The 11,103-nt window shown below is 36.7% G+C and overlaps 1 protein-coding gene across 2 annotated transcripts in view; it reads right to left on the reverse strand.

Moving 5' to 3' along the window:
- Window positions 1-9,847, reverse strand: part of LOC149796208 (uncharacterized) — a 70,571-nt gene extending 60,724 nt beyond the window's left edge. Inside the window, exon 1 of one of the 2 annotated variants that reach the window (XM_089966159.1) lies at window positions 9,382-9,847. The gene's annotated coding sequence lies outside the window, so the exon portion shown is untranslated. Of the gene's footprint in view, window positions 1-9,057; window positions 9,338-9,381 lie in introns of those variants that run through there. The other variant, XM_089966158.1, reaches the window with a different exon arrangement.
- Window positions 9,848-11,103: the final 1,256 nt, after the last annotated feature.

Consider the following 11,103-nt stretch of genomic DNA (forward strand, 5'->3'; position numbering starts at 1 on the left):
TTTCCATTCTACCGTGTCGTTCTTGTTGGCATAGGTTCGTCCCACCACGATGGCACGGGCTAAACACATCTGGTCATGAGGATTGTGAATTTGGACAAGGCTACGCTTAATGCTGCGAAGGTCATTCACCAATAACATCTTTTTGCGTCCGGTTCCTTGAGGAGGAGAGACGTGGGTCATGTCCAATGTGGCTTTTCCATCGGTGATGTCAAACTGGTCATTAGATTGTTGCACGTGTTGAATCTTGTCCATGACTTTGGAAGCGGTCAATTCTGCAGGGGTGCTAAACTCGATCCAAACAGGGGATTTCAAACCGTCGTGTTGTATGGAAAGTCTCAAGCGATCGTCTTCTTTGGGTTGACATTGTCGCTTGAGTGCAGTGAGCAGAGAATCCCACACTCCGGTGATGAACCCTTCTGCTTTCTCTAACGGTACTTCGGACTTGAAATCTTTAAACTTCACCGTGTATTTGTAAGCCGTGGTTCTAAATTTTCTAGAGGAGCGCTTTTCCGTCTCTCGAATGGAATAGTATTTTTCAGGGTTGACTAAGGGTGGTGAACTTGGTTTAGAGGGTTCTGATTCTGGTTCACTCATGTCCTCTTCAAAATCACTGGCATGAATTTGTGCCAAGATTTCAGCCCTGGTACGAGGCGATAGATCACGTTTCTGCCTCTTACTTTCTTTTTCTTCTTTCTTCTCGAATGAATGGGATCGTTTCATCTTGAAAGCAAAAAGTCAAATGACTCAAGTTGAAACACCATGAGCTACTTTATAGTCATAGCAGACCAGCGTATATAAAAGGGTGTGTGTCTTGTCCTTTCACTATTCATTTCACTCTCAAGCCGAGCACAACGATGGAAGAGACTAACCAGATGGAACGTTTCGTCAGAGCTTTGCGAGGGGTCATTAGAAAATTCTCTTCAGACCAGCCTACGGACTACTCTCCTTCCTTTCGAGATAAAAGTCAAGATACTTGCTATATCTGTCAGAAGAAAGGGCATTGGTCTTCAGAGTGTCCAGACCGTCAAAAAACAGGAGCTAAAAAAGACAAAAGTCAAGATACCTGTTATTATTGTAAAGAAAAAGGACATTGGTCTCCAGATTGCCCAAAAAAGAAACAAGAGGAGTCAGAAGAAAAGAAGGATTCTTCAGAAGAAGAGAGGGATTCTTCAGAGGAAAAAAGCAGACAGGTGAAGAAAAAGAAACAGGAGAAGAAAAGAAGAAGGGAAGAAAGTGAGGAGGAAGAAGAGGAAAAGAGTGTGACGGTGAAGAAATTAAAAAAACAGAGAGACTAAACAAGGAGAAAGAAGAAGTCAATGAACTTTTTATTAAAGTGTTGTGTTGTGAATTGTGAATTGGATTGTAAAAAATGGAGAAAAGAATAAATGAATGATATAAGGTAAGAGTCTTTGAGTTATGATTTTAAAATAAGAAGCTACACTCACGCACTCATACACAGACACGTACTATAAGGGTAAAATGGGTGGGTTATTTTTTTTTGAGTTATTGGCAAATTGAAATTGTATTTCTTTTCGAGATATGTGGGTGGCCCTGAAAAGGGCCTTTTTTACGATGTAGGGGTGAGTTTAAGCAATCAACTTTAACTGTCTTATGCCTTTGCCACGGCCAAGGCCTACTTCTGGACTGCGTAATGTTGATGATGATGATAATGATTGGGTTGAAATCACTAAGGGTGGTACGGTAGGCTTAGTCACAGGGTTGACGTGTTTAGCTCGGGAAGGTCGTATTCTCTTCGGTCGTGATAAAGAAGTCTGATACATTTGTTTCAGACTTCTTAACTCCGCTAAAATATCCAACAGTACCGTGACCGTTTGATTTTCACCCTCTTGTTTCTTTGCTGCTACTTCTTCTTGCTGTTGTTTTTTTCTTACCTCTTCTTCTTGTTGCTGTTGCTGTAAGAGAAAAGCCTGTTCCGCTTCCTTTTGTCGTTGCATAAATTTCTCCAATTCTTCTTTCTGTCTCTGTCTAAAATTCTCCACTTGCGGTAATGAAGAAGGTAACGAAGGTTCCGGAACAAATTCTTGCGAGGAGAGAAAATCCACAAAATCCCAATTCACCTCTTCTGAAAGTAAGTCCGGGTTCCCTTGGGCGGTCTCCGCTGCTGGTGCACCCCATTGGATCGTTTTCTGAGTTTCCGTCATGTTGAATCACTGTCGCATAGATTGACTGCACACAAGCGCTAGCAGATCTATATTGACTACGTGACGTCACAGACTGCTCTCTTCGGATTGGATGCGGGCTGACTGAATTCTGTAACGCGTGTTCGGATTGGTGAATGAACTCAATCCGTTTCAATCCTACCTGTCCCTATAAATAAGCGCAGTTCAGTGCATTGATTCACCTATTGTAGGAGCCTCAACATGTGGACCGACGTTGAATCTTCAACCCTTGTGTCAACGATGATGTTCAGGACGGACATACTCATGTATGTCCGATCCAAGTGGACCGTTGTCCACAGGACCAGCAGCAGCCTGTGGATAAGAAGAGTCTATATAGAGAGACAAGGTTGCCTCAAGAGGACTCTGATGTATGGCCCTGCTGTAAGACGAAGTTTGAGGACAAGAAGATGTCGCAAATGCCCTTTATGTTAAGGGCATATTAACATAAACCAAAGGCCCTTTTCAGGGCCAGCCATATTTCTCGAAAAGAGATAGTCTTTGAATTGCCTACCCCTTTTTTTATTTTTTATTTTTTTTTAAAAAAAAAAATCCCATGTTAATTTCCTTTGTCGCTATATGTTCCCACGATTTTTGTCCATGTTCAAATCCCCTTGTCGCTCAACAGTCCCACGATTTTTCTCCATGTTAATTTCCCTTGTCGCTATATGTTCCCACGATTTTTCTCCATGTTAAATTTCCCTTGTCGCTATATGTTCCCACGATTTTTCTCCATGTTAAATTTCCATTGTCGCTATATGTTCCCAAGGGGTCCTGTAATGCTAATTTTCATTGTCGCTCTATTATCCCACTTAACTACTTACATGAAGCAATACAATACTTCTATACAAGTGAAAGTGCATCTGCATTTAGATTATCTTTTCTATTGATGTGTCTATTGTATTCCCGCAACATCAAACTTCACCTAATTAATATCTGATTTTTGTTTTTCTTCTCGCCAATGAACGTGAGTTGTGATCACTGAAGATCTCACACTACTCAGAGAAGAAGCTAAACTGATACATACGTTCAAGTGTTGCAAAGCCAGTATCAAAGCCAAACATTCCTTCTCGATTGTGAAATAATTTTTCTGGTGCTTATATAACACTTTAGAAAAATATTATAATGGATGATCTATATCATTTTTGTCCCATTGAATCAATACTGCACAACCTAAACATCACTTGCATCAATAGACATTTTAAATTATTGATCGAAATTTGGAGCTGAAAGAAATAGTACACTCTTAAGAAGGGCTTTTAACTTATCAAAAGCCTCCTAACATTTTTCAGACCAATAAGACTTGGCTTTCTTACACAACATAATGGGAACGGGTTCAGTCTTTATGGAAAAATTGGAGCAATATTTCCAATAACATCCAGTCATGCCAAAAAACCGCATCAGGTGCTTTATACATAGGCACGTGAAATTCAGAGACAGCCTTGACCTTAGCTTATAAAGGTTTAATATGTCTATAATCCAAAATATGTTCTAGAAATGTAACACAAGCAAGAACAAACTCACTTTTCGATATATGAATTCAGAGGATGTATGCACATGAATGTTGTTTTACAGGTGTAGAATCTACAATTGCAACTTTAGGTAGATTGTATTTGTTCGTATTTGAACATCTGGAAACAAGTGCTCATATTTGGGTAATAGCTGTTTTAGTTCATTCTTTTATTACTGATGCAGATGTGAAAGTTTGTAGTCCAGATTATTATAAATTTCTTAATTACGAAGACTGGTTGCACCAGATTCACTACTATTAGATTGTATTTCATCGCTTAAATCCTCATTAAGTGGGTATGTTCAACTAAACTGGCTGCAAGAATAACCTGGCTGTCTCTATCAACATACCCCTGTAACATATTTATATGGCACAGTTGTTTTTGCTTTCTCATTCTAGGAGTATTGATGATGTAATTTGAACAAGTTATTTTCTTTTCAGCTGTGTAAGGACCATAAAACTTAGCCTGAAGAGGTTTTTAAGGTAAGTGCAAGACATCCTGAACTCTATCACCAGGAAGAAAGCTCCTTTTCTTTGTAATTTTATCATTTATTAATTTCAAATTTAATTATCTAGAGTACATATTAGTTCTTGGAACTTCACAAGCCTTTGACAACTAGTATTTAAAATTAGAAACATAGTAGAGAAAATTAATTTTTGCATCTTCATTTGAAAGAAGTTTATATTTTAAAAACTTCCACGGTCCACGAGCAGTATGTCCGAAACCTAACTCGTAGAAATTAAATCCTAAAGATTCTTGAACTGATTCCTTAACAGCAAACAACAGTAGATGAACACATAAGTCCCAATCTATTCTAGTATCAAAACAATATGATTGAACCATATTTTTCAAAGTTTGATTATAGTTTTCTAAAGCCCCTTGGCTCTCACGGTGATATGCAGAAGACTTAAATTGCTTAACGCCTAATTCAAACATAACTTGCTGGAAACTTCCAAACATAAAATTTGATACCTGATCCGATTAGACTGATTTGAGTAAACACTTTGTCAAAGCTTTACTATAGTTTTAACTTTAATATTCCTCAAAGGAATCACCTCTGGAAATCTTGGGACAGACACATTTATGGTCCACAAGTGTTGGTTGCCTGACATGGTCTTAAGTAAGAGACCGACACAGTCTACTATTGTTCTGCACACGCAGGAAAAGGTTGCAGATGAGCCTGTGCCTTACAATTTGACAAGATCTAAGGACCCCACTTTTTGACAAAATAACAAACGGGTACTTGTGTGGCTTCAGTTTCATTAATAGCCCTCTGAAAGAAACAGGATATCGCAGGATCTTTTTTCTGTCCGACGACAAGTGATTATCGTTTGTTACCCTGATTAGAATAAAAAGAATGAGTAGCAAGAAAATCACTGTAATCAATACATGTTGATTGATCAATATGAGAACATGAATGGGTCATAATTCTCCATAATAAAATCGGACTGGGGATTGTTTCATACAACAAATGCATTTCTTTCAATACATAATCGTGACCATGACCTCTTAGAAACAAGAGCATTTGAAATAGCTGTCTTGGCTCTTTTGCTTATTTGTCAATCTGGAGTAATCAGAAATAACGTACTTTTCTTGTTGCAATAGGTACACGAAGGAAGGAATAAAGATTAATCATCAGTCTTATCAGAAACTTGATCAAAAATGTTGTACCAGATTGAAATTATGATGTGCTCGTATTAGACTGAAATATTTTTGCCAGAAGACTGCTGAATAAATAATTTGAATACTTAAATTCTAGCCCAAATGAAGCACTGGACACAACGATAATACAACTGATTCTGCTACGATATTGTAGCAAGAATGAATGATTTCTATAAATAAATTTAAAAAAAAACAAGATTATGTAGTCTTCTATTCGACCTCAGGTCACAAGTTACAATTATTAATATAAACAATTACCTAATAGAAAATAACCTTCTAGAATATTCTTAATGTTTATAAGATAGCTATAATTAGAGCATAAAATGTGGTAAACATATTGTCCTTGACTCAGACAAAAAAATAATCCTAATAGTTAAACCATACTCATAAGTAAACTATTTATCTATGTATTAACTTTTCACAGAATTAAAAAGTTCAATGATTCAGGTCAAGTAGAAAATAAACTTGATTTTGGACCCAACATACACTGTTATAACAGCGTATAATGAAACAGCAAAATTAGAAATAAAAAAGATAACCGATAATGCAAAGTAAATATACGTAACACTTAAAAATAAAATTACTGATTCCCTTTATGTTTTATACAACGAATTAATAATATTTTGCGTGATTCTGTAATATTTTAATGGGTTTCCTGGACTTTGAAAAATATTTTCTTAGACCTGCATAAAGTCCTCTCTAAAGAGTCCCCTAACAAAATCCTATCAATATAATATTTTAAATTTGCATGATTAGGATGCTTATGCTAAGAACAGTTGTCAATCGGTTATTTCTATTGGTAGAGTGATTGATGTGTAAACATAAGATCTCGAGTTCGAATCCCGTCTAAGATATTATTTTTATCTATCCCTGCCTTATTAACCTGCCAAAAACAAATGGGCCAGTTTACTTTGTATCCGACTCTTCTGTATATTGTTCCTCTAAAGTTATATATATATATATATATATATATATATATATATATATATATATATATATATATATATATATATATATATATATATATATATATATATATATATATATATATACCGAGAAATATACTTGCAATACGGTAGTATTTTTTGTGGCTATCTGATAATTCAGTTTGCGCAGCTTTGTCATAGATTCACATGTGTTCCTGGATTCTGACAGCAAAGCTATAAATAATTGACACACGTATCAGCTTATGTCCCCATTTAAGTACAAAGTACAATGCTTAATCGATGACATTTTCTCGGAGTTTTTCTTTTTGCAATTTTAAAACCAGTATTAAAATTGTAGCTTCCAGTTAAAACTATTTCTTGCCAGGCACATATCCTGCTTGAAATTATATCTAATATAAACGTATATTTATTCTTACAAAAGCTTTCTATGAGTTATTAAGCTGGACTTATGTGTGATCAGTTTAAATTACGATTTACAAGGAAGGGGGAGTTCTTCAAAAGAACATAAACTCAATATGTATTGATCGCCCCCCCCCCCAAAAAAAAAAAAGAAAACAAAAAAGACAACATATACACTTATTGTCCAAAAACGAATGTTTATACACGTATCGACAAATGAAGGGGGTTAGGGTGGGAGGATCATACCTTTCCGACTTTATTTTACGTGCAAAACAAAGAAACTGCATCAAACTTGAAGCCCTTGTTTCAATATTTTCAGTATTACTCTACAGAAATTAAAGTTTAAATAATATAATTAGTTCTATTTAAGAGCAAACAGGGGAACTGTACAATTTAATTTTATTCACATTCCAGACGGGAAGCAGTGACTTTCGCAATTGCGAGGGTAGCGTTGCTCCGCTTACGGTGGATAACAACAAAACGTTTAATCTCACGGGAACACACACACGCATTCACACACACACACACACACACACACACACACACACACACACACACACCCAATACCCGTTGTGAACAAATTTACTTAAAAAATATCAAGATTCCAGATTATAATGATGTTTGTAAAACTTCCTTATATAGCCGAATACGTAGTGTAGATGGTATTGATATAGCCATTATGTGTAAGATTGATTAGCTTCGCTAAACATGAATTCCGAGGTTATAAATAGATTAAATTCTCTTGGGCAGAATGAGCCAGTTGTCGTTTCAAGTCACTGCTTGACATATTTTTTAATTTGTCAGCATTCTATTTAGGGAAAACATATATTTGGCCCATAATTGGGATATCTTTAAAAAAAAAACGCGGCCAATGATAGTTTACCGCTACCAACAAATAATTAAATAGATACAAATATATACAACGGGTGATCCACGTTTAGCACATACTGGTGCATCTAAATTCTCTTTATAAACTAAATGCATACACATTTTGACGTTCATCTTTCTTTTTTCTTAGTTAACTTTATTTGGCCAGCATTCAAACCCTCCCAAATACCATCACCATCGCCCGACTCACGCCCCTTCCCATTGTGGAATAGGATATGTAGAATAGGATCGATACACTGCATGTCGTAAGCGGCAACTGATTGAGGCGGAAGCTCCAGTGGTTCAGTGGTTAGTGTGTCAGTCTCGCGTCAGAAAGGATGCGGGTTTGAATCCTTCTGTTCATACAGGATTTGGTGATGAAGGTTTTACTTTTCCGACATGTCTAGGAACCTCTTTAATCTCTAATTATCCACGGTTTCTGAGAGAGTTGTGAGCTGAAATCTGGTGTAACTGGCAACATAGTGTTAGATAATATGGGACATTATTTACAATACAGAAAAATGAATGTATGTATTTTGAGGTGGAATAACTCAGAAATTGTTGTGATTTTGCAAACAACTTGTTGGACTTTCGGTTACATTAATGACAAGTATGTTCCGATGCATGTATTAATTGTTTTACAAAATATTTTTCTAATGTGAACAAGCGTGGACTGATTTAAGAATTTTTTAAAAGTCTGATCTAAAAGATCATTTTTACTTTGAAACCCTAATTTAATTGAATTAATGCGTTCATATGGAAGAGCTATGACAAGATTTTCTAAAAAGTAACCAAAACTCGCAGAAAATGGGATAGGTGAAGAAGAGATGGGGGCACCATTTTCGTTCCTAACGAAACATATATGACAAACAAAAAAAACAACATCTCACATCAATAGAGCCTAACATTCAAGGAGGAACTTGGACAACTTGAGAAATTAAAGTAACGATCACAAGATGTTATACCTGCGTTGCCTAAAGGGCACAACACCATGTTGCAAGGAGTGCTTTGATGAGAGGTATGTGTCAGATATGACCAATTGTTTTAGAGAAAAGAAATAACAAAATTTTCAAAATGGCCGTAGTTGTGATCATATAAAAACTCAGAGGAGTACCCATTTCACAAAAGATGAACAAAAAAAGTAAACAGATGTGACTAACTTCATCACAATCTTCTTACGGGTGCAGTGGGTATAGCAAGGGCAACATTTTGAAGATGAGGATTATGCTTAGAGGAGGAAACATAAATGTGCCTCAGAATTAATATGACCTCAGTGTGAATATGTCAGTTACGTTTCTTGACGATCTGGAGAACGAGCCATTGGAAACTATTGATGCCAGATGGCCGTCTGACGCGGTGGACGGAAGATGTACGGACGATATAGGTTAGATGACGGACGACAGACAGTACTGTCAATGTATTCAGTTAGTACAGCTAGTGCAGATTATTGTAGCAGCATATAAATGAATATCATGCATCATAATTACGACTTACCCATATTAATATAATCTCTAGTTCCACGCTTTTCTCCGTTACAGTTCCATATGTTGTGTTAGATTTAACTCTTTCACAACCTTGTAATTATTCTTCTTCGCTTGACGTACGATAGAGAAATTAATACCTCTATGTAGGTCATTGTATCTATGCACAAGATAAATTAATACCTCTGTGTAGGTCATTGTATCTACGCACAATTCATACACTTAGCACAACTCTTTAGACTCGGTGAATTACACGATGTAAAATATCAACACTTAACAAAACTGAGAAACGAAAGAAAAAAGAGGTGAGACGGAATGCAGGCGAGTATAGTTTTACCTGACTTCCTTCTTTACAGTACTGGAACTTGTCTGGTTTCCTGTTTTGTCACTTTTGTTTCGGTTGGTTACTGTCGGGGAAAGTTTTAGTTACCTGTTCTCTGCGAACAAGGGAGTAATTTCCAGGAACCAGTCAAAAACCGTTTATGCTTAACAAATTATTAGTAATAGTTGCGTATATTCAGCAAATAAGGAAACGTGTTCTATTTGTTTTATATTGACCGGTATGGAAGCTCTGAAGGAACACACAACACCTGTTTTGTGTAATCCGAGATATCGGATGACACGAAGAAAAAAACCGATATCTCCAATTAAACATCCAACATGTGGATCGTGAAAGAATCAGAGTCCTCGATTTACTGATCCGACATCTGGATCCTGCGGAATAGTCAATAGAGGTCTCTGATCATTTTTAAAAAATGTGCAGTGTGTCCACTCAGGGCGTTTGTTCCGTAGCATACCATGTACAAACATTCTTTCTAGCGTGAGCAGTACGAAAGTGATTCATGAGGGGACGAATTTCGTAAGAGATGAAACTGTATGTCAGAACAAATTCTCAAGCTGGAGAACGGAGCCTAAGGTCGTTGGAAAGGCGGGGTATGGGACATAAACTATGTGATTTCAGACAATGACACTTTGATGTTTTATTGATTTTACTAATAAATAGACACTTAACTTCGTTTAAACATGTTTTATTTCCGCATCTGATACAACTCCTACATGGTAAAAGGTTCTCCAACTTACTTGTTTCATTCAATTATACAAATGGAAAAAAGGTAGACAGGTGCCATTTATAGTCTTATAATTTATACACAAGGAGGAAAAGGGGATAAAGGGAGGGAGTGTGTGTGTGTGTGTGTGTATGAGAGAGAGAGAGAGAGAAGTAGATGAGGGAGGCGATAGAGAGTTGCTGTTATCAGTACTATTATTGGTTATTTGCTTTAAATATCAGATAATAACGAGAGTATCTACATCTAGGAGGAGCTATGCATGGAAGCAAGCAGTTGTTAGTAAAGAGATTAAATAATGGAATTAGCGATTACGTAAGTTGTTGTTCGTCCTTAGAGTTCGAAGATGACCGTGACACCACTAACTGTTTTGGTTTCTATGAGAACGTATGGGATTGATCGGCCAACTTGTGATCTGGTCTGTGTGTGGCAAATTTGACAGGAAAAGCTACTTGGATTTACGTGATCAATAGAGGCAGTGCTGCGGTTCTGATATTTCGGGTGTTCGCGTTTCTGCACTGCCTCTACAAATCCTCTCAGTTCAATGTTTGTAGTTCCAGTAGAGGTGCAACGATCTACCAGTATGTTGTGGTTTGCTGTTATGGCGATATATACCGCAATATGATTTTCTACCTCGTTTTGTTTTTACGATTTTGCTTTCATTTTACTGCGCTGTGTATTCCTCGCAATTTTTCCAATTTAATTCAAGATTCATATTTTCTCGTTTGTCTGGAACTAAATGAACAGTACTCAATCCAGGCTTCACTAAATGAACAGTACTCAGTCCAGACTTCACTAAATGAAGCGTGATGTTGACTTGTTTAGGAATGAACCATAATTACTGTGGATGAGAATCCTTTGAAATGATACAAAGCTCAGCAGTACAAGTTTCCGCTCCTTGCACGAGTAGCCAGAAGAAGGTTATGCATTCCTGCAATTTCAGTAAGGTCGGAGAGAGTCTTTGTTACACCAAGAGACATTGTTACCACACAGAT

The sequence above is a fragment of the Sinohyriopsis cumingii genome, chromosome 7, assembly GCF_028554795.1.
Source record: "Sinohyriopsis cumingii isolate HCF-2022 chromosome 7, ASM2855479v2, whole genome shotgun sequence".
Taxonomy (NCBI): domain Eukaryota; kingdom Metazoa; phylum Mollusca; class Bivalvia; order Unionida; family Unionidae; genus Sinohyriopsis; species Sinohyriopsis cumingii.